The following is a 15,302-nucleotide window of genomic DNA, read 5'->3' as shown; positions in this document are numbered from 1 at the left end:
TCCCTGTACTTGGCACTGGTGAGGTTGCACCTTGAGTGCTGTGTCCAGTTCTGACCCCTCAGTTTAGGAAGAACATTGAGACACTTGAATGTGTCCAGAGGAGCGCAACAAGGCTGATGAGGGGCTTGGAACACAAGCCCTGTCAAGAACAGCTGAGGGAGCTGGAAAAAAGGAGGCTCAGGGTGACCTTCTTACTCTCTACAACTCCCTGAAAGGTGGCTGTAGTCAGCTGGGGTTGGTCTCTTCTCCCAGGTAACCACTGACAGAACAAGAAGACACAGTCTTAAGCTGCACTAGGGGAAGTTTAGGTTAGACATCAGGAAAAAAAGTCTTCACTGAAAAAGTCATTGGGCACTGGAATCATCTGCCAAGGGAGGTGGTCGAATCACTATCCCTGGACGTGTTTATAAAAAGAGTGGACGAGGCACTCAGTGCCATGGTTTAGTTGATGAGTTGGTGTTGGTCATAGGTTGGACTTGATGATCTCAAAGGTCTTTTCCAACCTAGTTCATTCTGTGATTCTGTGGGTCACCCACAGTTATGGATGGGAACTGTGGCTGTTTCCAAGCTTGGATACGGGGTGTATGGTATACATACAGAGGTCCTGTAAATGAGGACTATCTAGACCATCAAACTCTTGCTCTTGGATGAACAGCCAGAAGTCCATAGGTGCTACAGCAGTGTCTTCTGGGCTGTACAGTGTTCCTGGTTCCCTGAGTCAAGAAACACCTCTCATCCAGGTAGCTGGGCTTGCAAGATGCAGAACAGACAGTGTTTAAGGATCACAGCAGCCTCACTTGCTGTCTTACAGATAAATTCACCTGCAATTAGAGCTATCCATGGTGCAGAACTAGTCTTTATTTATATTCGAAAGTAGTCTCTTGCAAATAAAAAAGTGTTGTGGCAAAACATCAGCTTAATAATTCATGGGTCAGGCTACAGGTGGCATACCCATTTCCTACACACCACTCCACATTCATGACATACATGCCATGGCTTCTCGCTTTCCAAAGCACATGGAGGAAACTTTGTACTTCTCAACTGGGAGCAGTGTCAGGCTGCTGAGCTCCCAGTGCTGTGCCTCCAGACTTTCACATTTACCTGGGATTTCTCATTCGGATAAGATCATTTAGAACTGCCTCCTGGTAATTTTTTTGATCTACATCAGCTGATCCATAAATATCAAATTAAAAATATGCAGCACTGTCTTAAATAGTTGTATTCCCAGCTCACTACTTCCTCATCTGATTCCTCTCAGTTCTGTTCCCTAGCCCATGCAGCCAGGGTTTGCTGGAACATTTATCTGAGGATTTAGCTGACTAAAAACACACCATAAATTTTTCTTCTTTCAGGTGCACATTTTTTTCCATGCAACCAACTATGTCATTGCAGTGTGAAGGTGTAAAGGAGAAGAAAAATGTAAAGGATAAAATGTAAAGGAGAGGAAAATAGGTCTCTGTTTTTCTATCTGCCTGAGGATATCCTCACAGAGGTGGAGACAGTGGCAAGATGGATGTGGGAGTCCAAATTGCTGACTTTAATCTGGACTGCAGTAAGTGTCCTCTGTCTCATATTTCCATCTAAAAGAGTGGAGGTAATCCTATTCACTGTCTCATTTCACCTTAGGAAAAATATTAACAAGGTTGTTAAGGCATTTACATACTACAGAATCTAAAAAATTCCCACTCCTGCAAAAGACCATGAAGAAATGACTGATTCTACTAGTTGTACCAAATGCACTAGTGAAGAAGATCACTAATTTTAAAATGACAGTAAAAATACTGACCTATCTCACTTCCTAAGTATGCCTTGGATATCCTTGCCAACACAAATGTTCCAATTTATTATTAAAAAAAATAGTAGTTGATGATGTTATTAGAGCCTATGTTAGAACACACTTCCAGAAGGGACATGAATGAAGACTTTCTGAATATCGTACATTTTGATAAATCTAAGTTTTTCTGTATTTGATTCTGCTGCTATTTAAATATTCTATAACTCTCAGTGTAATTGTGCATGATTTTGCATATCTTTTCTTGCTTAGAGCAAATCCAAGTCTAGGAATGCTCAGGTGCAGGTGGAGGCTTTGCAGCGGGGTTCAGGTGTTAAGGAAACTACCCAGTCTGACCATCCATTCTGAGACCCTCCGCCAGTCACATTCCCTTGACCAGACACCGGGACTGCTGGGTCCAAAGGTCCTTCAGAGAAGGCAGATCCAGTGTGCCTTCGGAAGCCCCGCTTGACTTGCCCCACGCTGCACTCACACAGTCAGCAGTTTGGCTCTAGTTTTCCCATGGCAGAGTCTCAGATGTCTAGTTCCATTTTTTCACAGCACAGTAACACAGAAACTGCCAGAGCTGGAGGAGGACCCTCAACAAAGGAGCCTTCACCTGTCTTCATCTCCTTTGTTATCCAAAAGGTCAGCAGTTCCCGGCTCCTGAATTGTCTCTCAGTGGCCTTTGTTATCCCAAAGGTTTGCAGTCCTTTTGTCTCGGGTTCCCACTCAAAGCTCGATCTGCATCTCAATCTTCATCTTGCAAGCCTAGCTACCTGAATGAGAGGTGTTTCTCGACTCAGGGAACCAGGAACAGACACCAGCCATGGCACCCAGGGAGATGCCTGATCCTGGGGTGTCGGCACTGCCGGCCTACATGAATGTCACTTCAAGAGCACATCTGCCACCATGGATTCCCTCTAATCACAGAGGGCTCAGAAAGGCATCTGTCTTAGGCTTGTCACTTGGGATTCCTTTGCACACCCTAGCTTGTGCAGCCATGAATCTCTAAGACAGCACTGAGAGACATAGGAGATGTGTTGGAGATTAGGGATTCTTCCTTTTTTGTTTGTTTTCTGTCGTGGTGTTTTTCTCCAGTTTCCTTTTTTTTTTTTTTTTCACCTCTTTGGATAGAACTAGACTTTCCTAAGTTTAATTTTTTAAAATTAAAGCAGTGATGCTAATTCACAGAATCATAGAATGGTTTAGGTTGGAAGGGACCTTGAAGATCACCTAGTTCCAACTGCCCTGCCATGGGCAGAGACACCTTTCACTTCTCCAGCCTCCCTCTGCAGTTGGTACCACTGTGGTCCCCAAAAAATCCCATCACATCTTAAGAAGCTGGTCTAACACTGACAGGTCAAATCCCCTCTGGTTCCCCCTGCAGTCTGTGGTGGGAATTGAGACACCTGGGCACCTTGCTGCCCAGCTCAGGCACCTGACTTCCAAGGAGCCAAAGATGATGAACTGGCTCCTGACTCCTGGGGAGTTCAGTGCCCACTTTTGCTAGCCATAACAGCAGTCTGTGAACCCACCAGGCTCTGCATCCTTCAGTTGCAAGGTAGCTTTACCTATAACTTGAATTTCTTGACCAGTTGTAAAAGATAGAAAATATGAAATTTTGCAGCAGCTGAAAATTTAAGCAAGAAAACCTGTTCATGCTCATGCATAATAATTAATCTTTAGCGAGGTTATTTGTAATCATGTTAATAACCTATTTATTCTAACTCTTCTTAGTATAGCATCATCACAAAAGCCTCTTGGTGTGCTCAGTGTGGAAAGTTGAGATGCTATAACGATGTCGAAATTAAATGCTGTCAGTGCAAATCCATAAAATGACATAACGGTGTCAGAAATGAAAGGGAATCATATCAGAGTGTATTCCAGCACCACACAAAAATTTGTGAGAGGAAAGGGTGCCACAATTGGGGGACAATGTTTGTTATGACAGAAATGCTCAAGAAGCTAAAAAGTGAAACCATGTTTGCCAGCCACATCACTTTTTAATCCAGTAGATTTAAGAAGTTGTGCTAATTTCCTCTATAAATATCTCAGAGCAGAACAGTGCTTTGTGTTGCAGAAAGTGGTTTTCAATGAGTTATAACTCCAGGTTTCTTCTGAAAGGGAATAGAAAGGTTCATTGCATTGTTTGTGTAAATAAACAGTCATTTTTCATTTGAAAGAAAAAGAAAAACAAAATGCTTCTTATCTGGTTATCCTCCTTAAGGAAACTCACATCCCATGACTCAAATAGCATCCTAAAGAAAGGACTCTCTAGGCATCGCAGGTAGGACAAATCTATCCCTGTATCTATTTTTTAATGGTTACAAATGCTTAGAAATTCACACATCCTTGAGGAAAGATCGGTGTTTTGCAGCTGTTCACCTCCTTACCCTGTAACATCACACTCAGCAATAAAATGTGAGGCAGAAGAAGGAGGGATGCACAGCCAGTTTCCAAGCTGGTCAAGTTCAGCAAGTGTCTGGGCATTGGTCTGCCCATGGGAGGTGGTGAGTGCTTGCCTTTGCTTTGCTTGCTGTTTTTTCCTCTTTTCTTCACCAAAGAAACTGCCTTTATATCACATTGGGAGATCTCTTGCTCTTTTTCTCTTCCTATTTCTTCTGGGTGGGAGAAGTGAGTGAGCAGTAGTATGGATACTGAGATGCTGGAGAAGGCCAGCCCACCAGGGATGTGAACTGACTGAGCTAAACACATATCTCCCAAGTTTAAGGAATAGCTTGCATTTACCTTATTAAGTTTGTGACACAGACTTTGAGAGCTAAGCTCTCTCATAACCAAAACTATTTCTAAATATATCTCAAAGTCCTATTTAAAGCCAGGTGCTGTGGAGAATGTAGTAAAGGGTGAAAAAACATGCTGCAAGAGCAAGCAGCCAGCTTCATCTACTGCAGCACAGATACAAAATTTCATCTGGTTGCTGTCATCCATGCCTTATTCAATGACTAAACTAGAGCCATGACAATAAGCTGGGAATTTGCAGAAGCTGGGTGCTTACCTGACTTGGCTCCTGGGGAAGGCCATGGTTAAGCTCCCCTGGCACCTGTGGGAGCAGCCTGGCTCCAAAACACTTTTGACATGATTTGCTGATGGTAATGAATTTTCCATTACATTTGCTTAGACTATGGTGTCTGAGGTTTAATTATCTTCATTATTAAGAGTTGTGTCATTGCTGTTGGGAGTGTTCTGACTTCAGATTCTCCTGAGACCACACTACACTTGTCCCTGTGATTGACTACCTATCCATTGTGCCTGGAGTGGCACTCATGCCAGAGGATGGGTTTAACTAAGAGTTTGAAGAGTCAAACATTAAACTCATGGAATATGTGCACACAGAACAAAACCACCTTTATTTGCTGGTTCTTGGTGATTGTCCTGTATTATATGCCCATACAGTGCTAAATATTCAGACTGTATTATAGGTGATCTGGAAAGTATTCCTGACAGGTTATATTTGCTTACATTAGCATCCACTTCTATCCTAAAAAAAAAAACTTGAGTGTGACCATATTCTTGGTAGAAGTTCAGGGTTTCATCCCCACTGCTGTCCCATAATCACTCCTAGGAGAGAGTGATCCCACCTTGAAACACATCCAATCCTTCTTCATGTCAGCAATAGAAGCTGAAGGCACTGGCCTCGACTTGAAACCTGGATTTTATGTGGCTAAAATAAGGCAAGCTGCAAATACCGTGCTAATGAAGATTACTGACCCGGTTATTCCCAAAGTTCGTGGGCAGAACCTTCAAACAAGACAAAGGAGATTACCTAAAATTTCAGCTGCTGAGAAGAACTTTTAGAATCACAGACTCATAGAATCATAGGATGGTTTGGGTTGGAAGTACCTTAAAGACCATTTAGTTCCAATTCCCCTGCCATGGGCAGGGACACTTTTCACTAGACCAGGTTGCTCAAAGCTGCCTCCAACTTGGCCTTGAGCACTTCCATGGATGGGGCAGCCACAGCTTCTCTGGGCAACCTGTTCCAGTGTCTCACCACCCTCACAGTAAAGAATTCCTTCCACATATCTAACCTAAATGTCCCTTCTTTCAGTTTGAACCATTACTCCTTGTCCTGTCACTAGAGTTCCTGACAGTCCCTCTCTGGCTTCCCTGTCGGGCCCCTTCAGATGCTGGAAGGTTGCTATGAGGTTTCTGCACAATCTTCTCATTTCCAGGCTGAACAGCCCCAACTTTCTCAGCCTGTCTTCATGGGGAGGTGCTCCAATCCCCTTATCAACATCATGACCCTCCTTTTCTAAGTGCCTGTCTGCTCTCAGGGCTTGTGCTTCATTGCCCAGTGCTTGATTTAAACAACAAAGTAGGTTCTGATCACTTTTTTTCAGCCAAGGTTGTTTTTTAACAAAACATGTAAGTTTGATTAGTCAGAAAAATTCCATCACTAGATTTTTGAGGTTTTTATCTTCAGCTGTCCATACTGAGGGAAAAAAAAAAATGCTATGGAAGCCTGAAAAGCCCATGTTGATGTTTTACAACACATTTTCATTCTGTGATTACAAAATTTCTTTCATTTCATTTATATTGAACAAAAGAACTGAAAGAAACACTTGAAGTTGAAATAAAATATTTAATTTGAGTCAGGAAAAATGTATGTTTCACATGACCCAAAAATTTTGCCAGAATTTCTGATTCCTACAGCATTTGGGATAATTATTGAGTGATGATTCAAAGTTTTTAAAAGATCCATAAAACTTTCCGGTGAAATAAAATCCTACCTAAAAAGTGTCTGAACTTTTTGAAAAGTAGTTACATCACATCAGCACATAAAATTGTCTGAACTTTTTGAAAAATTACATTGTGGTTACATCATACTAGCAATAGCTGAAAATCAGAAAGCAATATTGATCATTTCAAGGGAAAGATACTTTTCTGTAGTGAATTTGCAACTTATTTCTCCTACAGAAATGCTGGTAAAAAAAAATTCATTTTCATTTCTCAGCAGATATTCAAGCAGATTAAAACTCTCCAGGAAATCTCTGAAGGTACTGCTGATTTCAACTAAAAACCAGATATTTTCAATTTTGACAAAATATTTTCATTTTACTAGGAATAGCTCATTAGGCTATCATTTATGTAAAATATGCTCCCCAAAGTAGTAAAGAAAGTGGAAAATCGTGATTCACATTGTGGTAAAATGGGGATTTGTTTTAAAATTTTTCTATTAAAATTTTGATTTCTTCAAGAATGTTTGAATATTCTTTTTTTTTTTTCCCTGTAGGAGCAGAATTTTCACTCAAAGAAATTCTCCAACATCTTTTTTACATATATTTTAAAAGTATGTCCATTGCTGTGTCAAATGTGTCTCACAGGAAAAAGCTATTGACTTTTCCATTCTATTTCTTTAATTTTTCACTACTTTTGTCTGTTGGAATACTCCAGGTAGGTGCTGTGTATGCTTCTGATTATGCTGTGTTACACAGCAGGGAAACCTCTTATCTCAGACTGGTTGCCTGGTTGAGGAAAAAAAAACACATTTAAGGTTGTAAACACAGCTGTGGAAGAAATATTTTCTATTTCCTTGCTGTTTGTTTTAATGTACTAAAAAGATATAATTACAGAAGTTTGAAAAAATGCCAAAGTGTAAAACACAATAGTAGGTTGGTCTATGTGTTTCTATTATATGTCTATATGTCTTCAGATGTAGCTTTAAACAGTCCAAGAAAATCTTTAGAAATGTCTTCTCTACTTTACACTCTGGTTTGCCCTCATATAAAGTACAGAATTTTCAGGAAAAAGAAATTTAAAAGTAATCTCATAGCTACACTGATATTAAGAAGTGTTCAAATCTTGTTCTTGCCATTTTTCATGCCAGCTTGAAGATTTGTGTTTCTATTGTTTCCTTTTTGACTCTTTGCAAACATTTTAAAGATAGGAAATTTGCAGATCTGTGAAAAAAAAAAAAAAAAAGAACAGAGGTTTTGTAAATCTAACCACTGCAACTTCATTTGAAGAAAATGAAATCTGAACTCTGAAAGAGTACAATGCCTTTTTTTTTCAGCTTGCAAAGAAATAGAGTAATGCAATCCCTTTTATTTCCTATTTAAATAAAGGCAGAAGCGTTTTCATCTGTGGCGTGTAAAGTCTGCTTTGCAAAGAATAAATTCAGAGCACACACATTGTAAGTATTTGCCAAGAGCACTGGGTTTATATTGGTTGAGTAAACAGCACTATAATATTACAATTATAAAAACAAAATGTGCAGAAAAATGTGATTCTCACTCTTTTGTTAGCACTCTATTAGTTCCTGAAGTCCTAGTGAGAAAAGATTAAATGTGAAGCCCTCAATAAAGAGCTCTGCTCCATTCAAGCTGCAACACCACCAATTACTTCACCAAAAAAAGAACTAGATTTGATAGAGAACCTTAGTCCAAATCCTGTGCATGAACACCTGAAGCCATCTGCCTGAAATCCTATGTAAAATAACACTAATGGCATCCTGGTCACTTCAGTTTTTGGAAGATTTCATCTTTTATATCACAGTGTAAAAGCAAACAAATGGCTGCACACAGTTCTTTTGACTGTGGTTGGAAAGACTCGCACTGGCACCAGTGCACATTTGGATGACACCATACCATCCTTTCACTCCACCCACAACTATTATTTTGTTGCCCAGAATTGTTGTAATATGACTGCTTCCCTTCATAATCTCTGCATTTTATCTAGCTTCTTTTCCAAGCCAGAGAGGATAATTGTCATCTTTTGTATAACACAGCAGAAAGGCTGAGGACAAACTTAAGGGCAATGGCTTTCTCAGTCTATCCCTACCTTCTCTAGACTGCAAGTTCACTGAGACAGAAGCGACAGCAGCATGACATGGTTTTCTCAGCTGCCTAAATTCAGTAACAAGTGCCAGAGGAAGAAAAGATTTTATGTCCAACCCATCACAGTGTAGTCCCCCAGCAAAAATGGGATGGAGAGAGGACTGCTGAGAGCCAAGCATGAATAGGGTAAGGCAGAATCTACATCTCTGTGGCTCCAGGTATTGAACCAGGAGAGGGAATGTGGGCACACAAAACTTCCATCTACTCCCACTGAAGCCAATGGAGGCCCTTTCTACTGGTTTAGCAGGACATGGATCATGGTGGTGGTTTGTGTCATGTGTGTTCCTTGTGGAGATCAGGGGAAAACGAAGATGTGGCCATGCACACCGTGCTGTAAAGACCTGTAGGGTTAACTGCTGTTCTTTCATGTGATAAAAAGTCCCAAAGCCAGGCATCATCATCACACACACACATTTCTAACACAGAATAATTCTGAAATCAGGGTGATACTATGTTGTTTGGCAGCATCATGGGAGGAAAAAGTGGAACTTCTTATGAAACTGACAAAAAGATCTGAAGGCCAGAAGGGAACACAGCAATCATTTGCTCTGGTTTCCTGTACAGCATAAGCCATACAACCTTGTTTGGTCATGTCTCCATCATTCTTTCTTCTTCTTCTGTTTGATACAAAGTACTCACTTAGAAAAAGAAGCAGCTTCATGAAAAAGTGTGATGCATCATGCAGAAGCAACCATAACCTTTTGGACTTCTTTTCAAAAATTAATTTACACTTTTTGAAAGAAAGGAAAATTGTAAAACATGTCTTATTTCTAATCCAGATGTATTTTCACTTAAATATCTTTAATGAAAATTCTTTTCCTTCTGTAGGTATCCACCCAGGGGATACTTTTCCTGAAAATATGTGCCTGCATATTCAAAATCTGTCTCTGAAGAAAACCACCTTATTTCTCATTCCCAAACCAAGGCATTTTCTTAAAAACACAAGAACTAGCAGGCTTGCAGAAGCCCAAATTATCCAGCCCCAAGAGCTATTTTTCAGTCACTGACTAGAGAACATTGTGATAAAGAAATCTTAGCCGAAGAAGAAAATAACCTCCATTTTTCCAATAAATTAAGATCTTCACAGGAATGTAAAATGAATCTTAGAGCAGAGCATCTTGATGTTTCTTGCAGCAGGCCCTCTTTCAAGGACAAAGATGTAATTCAAAGATGAAAAAATGAATACCAGAAAAAGAAAAGTCTTTTCCTCTATGCTTATAAATATGGTGGTGACCTTACAGAGCCCCTTGAAGAGACAGCACTGACAACGCAGCCAGTGACATCCAACTTCCCTGCAGGGCTGCTGGCAGCTGCAGACTGGATTGTGAAAGATGAAAGAAAAGAAGGTCCCCCTGTATGGCATAGGGAACTTTTAGGAGACCAAGTTTGAATTATGGTAGTGCACATTTCAGTGAAAAACGTAAAACCTAAGGCAGGAGATGGGATGAAATGAAATAAAATAATGTAGCCCTGGAATTACTTGGGGAAAGCCAAGCATATACTTACTTTAGAAGTATTATTAAAAAGGCAAAGCTATAACTGAAGAACTGAACACGAGTTTTATGACAGATGCATGTTATTAAGTCATTTTCTAGATAAATTCTACTGCTAGCTAGAGTATGTACTATTAGAGAGTACATATTGATAAACTTAATAGGTAAGGCCAGGCAGACCATGTAAGGAACAAGGGACAGAACCATATGACAAGACATGTGCATTTGCCATTTTAATCTTTAATCTGCAAGTGTCCTTGTCCCTTGTTCAGTGTCCCTTCTCATATTCACTGCTCCTGCTGTTTAATTGCTGTTGTTAATTTCTTCATGGATTTGTGTATGGTCTAACACTGCCTGACTTAGCTGATTGCACAGACGTTAGCTAAGCAGGAGTTTTCGAGATTTTTTCCTAAGGTTGCCATCATCTGCAAATCCTTCAAGGTCTAAATTATAAAAGTTTGGCTGACCTCTGTAGGAAAACAACATATTAGATCATTATAAAGAGAGCAAGAGGAAAATTGCAAGCTTGATTCCTGAGATTTGTAGGTTAAAATCCAAAAGGGCCCTGAGGCAGGCTTCCCTGAACCCATCAGCCAGCAGCCCTACCCTGCCCTGCCCCGCTGAAAGCACACCAAAGGGCCTGAAGAGCTGTGCCTCGAATTCTTTGAGTGGTCATCTTTTAACAGGGATGTCAGAGGTCTAGGAAAGCATTCCTGTGGCATTGGGATGCAAAGGGATTTATCTCACATCTGAAGTCCTGCAGAGAGGCAGCAACCCTGCTCCTATCTGAGAGGCTGACAAGTGAGTTACAGCTGAAGGAGATGTGACAGGCAAGAGAGAATAAGCAGAGTGAATGCCTGTGCTGGAGATGAATCAACCCTCTTCCTCGAGGAGCAACTGCCTTTGGCTACCCAGAGCTAAAAGCTACAGTAATAAATTTTAAGGCCTGAAAAGATCATTACAGTCATCCAGCCCAGCTGCCCACTCATCCAGGATGCTGAATTTCCTGAAGTTGTTCATGCCTGCCCCTCCTGCTGCCACAGCTGAGGTCTTATCCTCCTCTGCTCTTGGTTGGAGGCCCTTCCCAGTATGTCACTGCCATCACCGTCTGCCATGCCAGATGTCTGCAGTGCCCTCCCTGTGGCACCGCCTCTGGGCAGCAAGAGCAGCTAGAGCAAATATTTTCCCTGTAGCGTTTCTGGCAAAGAGAGATTTTACATTCAGCTGTCCAGTGGTGCTGGCTCATGTCCTGCATCAGAGCAGCAGCTCCAGCAGCAGCTTGGCCCATGTGGCTCTGGATCCATGCTCAAACATCTGTTACGGAAACTTCGGGCAACTGTGCAGGGAACCACGCTTTTGCAGCTCTCACTGCTGACCCAAACTGCAGATCTGGAGAGGGCCCCATCTGGTTTGAGTCTTGGCTTTCTTGGAAACCACTGGGCCTCACATCAGTTGAAGCACCTACAGTTATTGGAATAACAACATCCAGCTACCTGAGGAGCAGGCAGGTAGAAGAAAAACTCCATTGGGAGCAGCTGGGTTTTCTGATGATGGTTCTCTGCTAGCCTCCATGACCTTAGAAAGAGGCCAGTGTTACATTGCAATGGAAGCATATGGGCTGGAAATGGGAAAAAAAAGACTAGGACAGACTTTTCCTGAAACATCCTGCACAGCCCAGGGCATATCTCTGTATTTGTTGAGATGGGTCACATCCATGTGGAGCCCATGAATGGAAGAATAATGTCAGTTCCCCATCTGCCCCATGAGCTTATGTGTACAGAGCTCCAAAAGGTAAAGGAATGGTCGAGTTCACTGAATATTTCCCTTTCTGGAGGAGCAGGCCATGACTCAACTGGGACTGCGAGGCAATGCCCTGCCTTGGGAAGGTTGTGATGCATCAAGAAACAGCTAAGCAACCCCTCAGCAACCCTGGAAGGCATACCCTGAGAAGGAAGGGAAGGGGGGGATGCAGGCAGGAATCTCTTAACATCATCTTCTCCCCCGCCTTTGGCTCAGTCTGCTGCAGCTGACCTTAACAAGAACCCTGAGCTCCTCTCTTCACTCACGCTGGTGCAATTTGGGGAAATAGGTGCAAGTGCACTCTTCTCCTGTCAGCTCCTTGGCAACTGAAAGAGACAGTCACAGGTTGCCCTAAAAAGCAAATTCTAATTCCTAACATTGTATGTCATGGTTTTTATGTGCTGTGCAATTTACAGGCTGGACAAGCAAGGCCAGGAGAGCCTAGTCTGTGGCCAAGCCTGGCAGTGAATCCATCAGCCATGGAAATGCCAAAGTGACAGGTTCACTTCATTAACTGGAGGCCCAGTGATTCTTGGGCACGTGTAAGAAACTGGAAGAGAAAAGGCTGTCCCAGGGTTGGGAATTGACCCTTTTGGATGGATGACCCTTTTGTATGGAGGACTGAAACAATGCCTGCACCAGCGTTTGAGGGACCACACAAGCTTTGATCCCAAGTTCACATGTGCATTGTTCCATCAAGACAAATGGTGACCTTCACAGGAACACAAACATCCTTTCCTTTAGGAGTGACTTCAGCTCCCCAAAGCACAGCATGTCATGCCTACATGAAGACATGCCCATTTCCCTCTCTTCGAACCAGCTGTACCCAAAGCCAAAGGCTCTTCAGAAAGCTACTGAAATGTGAGCAAAAGTCTTAGATGCCTTCCTTGAGTTTCCTGTCAGGTTTATTTCTCCTTCCCTGCTTGCAATTGCTGCTTTCCAAAATCTTCCTGCATTTCTCCCTTTCTCACTGTCTTGTGAACATTCTTCTGGGCAGCTCACAAGCCTTCTCCACTGGATTCCCAATAGCTTTTGGCTATACTGAAAATTACGAGACTTTCTACTTTGCAGCAGATTTTTTTTTTTCCTTAGGTGAGAATACAAGGACTTTCAGTCCCTTGGCCTCTTCATTCTGAAAACACTCCCCTAGGTAAACAAGTCCTAAGCCTAAGATGAGGAAAGTCCTCAGTTATTGAAGTTGTTGAATGGCAATCACCATTTTCTGATGCTGTAAAACAAGAGTTAATCTGTGTTTCCACTGCGGAGGGCTGTTTGGGGCTTTTTTTTAAGGAAGGGAAAAAATTTCCTTTCATTCTTTGCCAGCAATTTCCATGCAAATAAAGTTTCCCAGCAAAAACTCGCTGCCCAAGAGAGAATATTTTATCCAGAAAGTGAAAGATTTTCTGTGAACAATTGCAAGATTTTATCCAAAAGTCTGAGAGGCTCATCTGAAATATTTCTCTCATTGGCTGGAAACAAAGCGCTGCAGAGCGAGAGGGGACGGAGAGCCCTCTGTGAACCCGGGCGGAGGGCTCAGCCGGTGGGGATACTCCCGACCAGGACCGGGGCAGGGCGGGGCTGCCGGCGGGCACCGGCCGGGACACAGCGCCCGGCCCGCCGTGGGGCTCGGTCGGGGCCCCAGCGCCGCCCCCGCGGCATCTCCCAGGCGCAGGCGGGAACAATCGCCGCGTTGTCCTGCCGCGGCCGCCGGCCCGGCGGCTCCCGCGCCCCGGTCCCCGTGCCCTGAGGGGACAGCGCTGGCGGGGCCGCCCGGCTCCGCGCCCGCCGCCGCCGCTCAGTCTGGCCCCGGCGGGGGCGGCGGCGGCGGCGGGGCGGGAGGGGCGGAGGCGCGCAGGTAGCGCGGCGGCGCTGCGGCCCCGCGGCCACGCCGGGGCGCTCTTGCCACGGGCACGGACAGCGCTCGCCTCCGCCGCGGCCGCGGCGCCCCCGCGCCGGCAGCGGCGGCAGCTGCCGGGACACACGGACACAGCGCCCACCTCCCCCGAGGGTCAGCGGGGCTCGGGCCCGAACGGGCCGCGGGGGCCCCGGGCAGCCGCTCTGGCGACGCGGCGGGCATGTGCCGGTAAACAATGACCATATTGTGAAATGGAAAACAGACTCCGGCTCCCTCCGAACCGCCCGCTCCCACCGGATGTGTTAAATAAAAACCGCTGGGGGAAAACAGCAGAAAGGCAAGAAAATCGGTTTCGGGCTGGGAAGAACGCGGGGCAGGAAACCCGCAAACAGGCGGATTTGTGTGTCCTCAGCCCGGTAATCCTCGCACGGACTGCAACGGCGGCGGATGCCTTCAGAAAAAAAAAAAAAAAAAAAAATAGTTTGGGGGGTTTGCGATTGGATCTGTTGGGCTTCTGCCTTTATTTTTTTTCCTCTTAATATCGAAGCTTTTTTTTTTTTTTTTGTCCCCTGCCCTGCTACTGAATAAAACAAGAGGAAACTTTCCCTGCTGCAGAGATCCAGATTTCCCCGGTGAGCTGTACAAGCAGCCTGCCGGGACAGCTTGGCTGGAACCTGCCGCGGCTCCAGAGCTGCCGAGGCTGGGTGCGAGACCGGCGCCCAGCTCCTCTCCCGTTCTCTCCCCTAAAACGGCACCTTCCTGCCCGAACGTGTTGAAGTGCAGTGCCCTGGAATTTATGACACAAATGGGCTTTCCTCCCCCTCTCCCCCTCTTCGTCTGCTTAAAACCTCCACCGACCCTTCCAACTGGATGCAAACTTTGAGCTTTAATATCTTACTCTCCCCTTTAAAACTTACTCTCCCCTTTCCCAGTCATAAACATATATCCCTCTCTGATTCCTCTCTTTACCAAAAAAAAAAAAAAAAAAAAAAAAAAAAAAAAAAAAAAAAGGAAAAAATAGAGGGGGGAGAGATATTTCCAATGGATTTAAGTAAGTGAATCATGTAATGAAATGCTTAGGGATTTGTTTAATGTGATTTTATATGTGCTGTGGACATTTCCAAAGCAAACAATAAGTTCAAGTACAACATGCACGGTTGTGTTACAAGTGTAACTCAGCTGGCTGGGAGATCTTCGGTGAGCAAACAGGCTAAATCTGGAGAGTAAACAACTTCAGAAAAATCTACAACTCTAGGTCACTGAAAACAGTCTTTTATTTGTTTTCCTTAGTGTCTAGTAAAATTTGATCCCTTTTTTTTTCTTTGCAACACTGCTGTAAAATCAGCAGGGATGGGCATCACCAACCCGTGGCTCTCCCCGGCCCAGATATGAAGCGCGTTGCCTGGGACCTGGTGCGAAGATGGGTGCGAGAGAACGGGTGCAGGTGAAGGAGGGTGCTGCTGGCCGGAGTGCTGTGGGCAGGATACCCCCGCACAGCGCCAGTCGCTCCTATGGGGCTGTCA

Source organism: Vidua chalybeata, chromosome 1 (genome assembly GCF_026979565.1).
Source record: "Vidua chalybeata isolate OUT-0048 chromosome 1, bVidCha1 merged haplotype, whole genome shotgun sequence".
NCBI classification, from domain to species: Eukaryota; Metazoa; Chordata; class Aves; order Passeriformes; family Viduidae; genus Vidua; species Vidua chalybeata.
The sequence above is the reverse complement of the archived record's forward strand: the minus strand, read 5'-3'. Positions refer to the sequence as shown.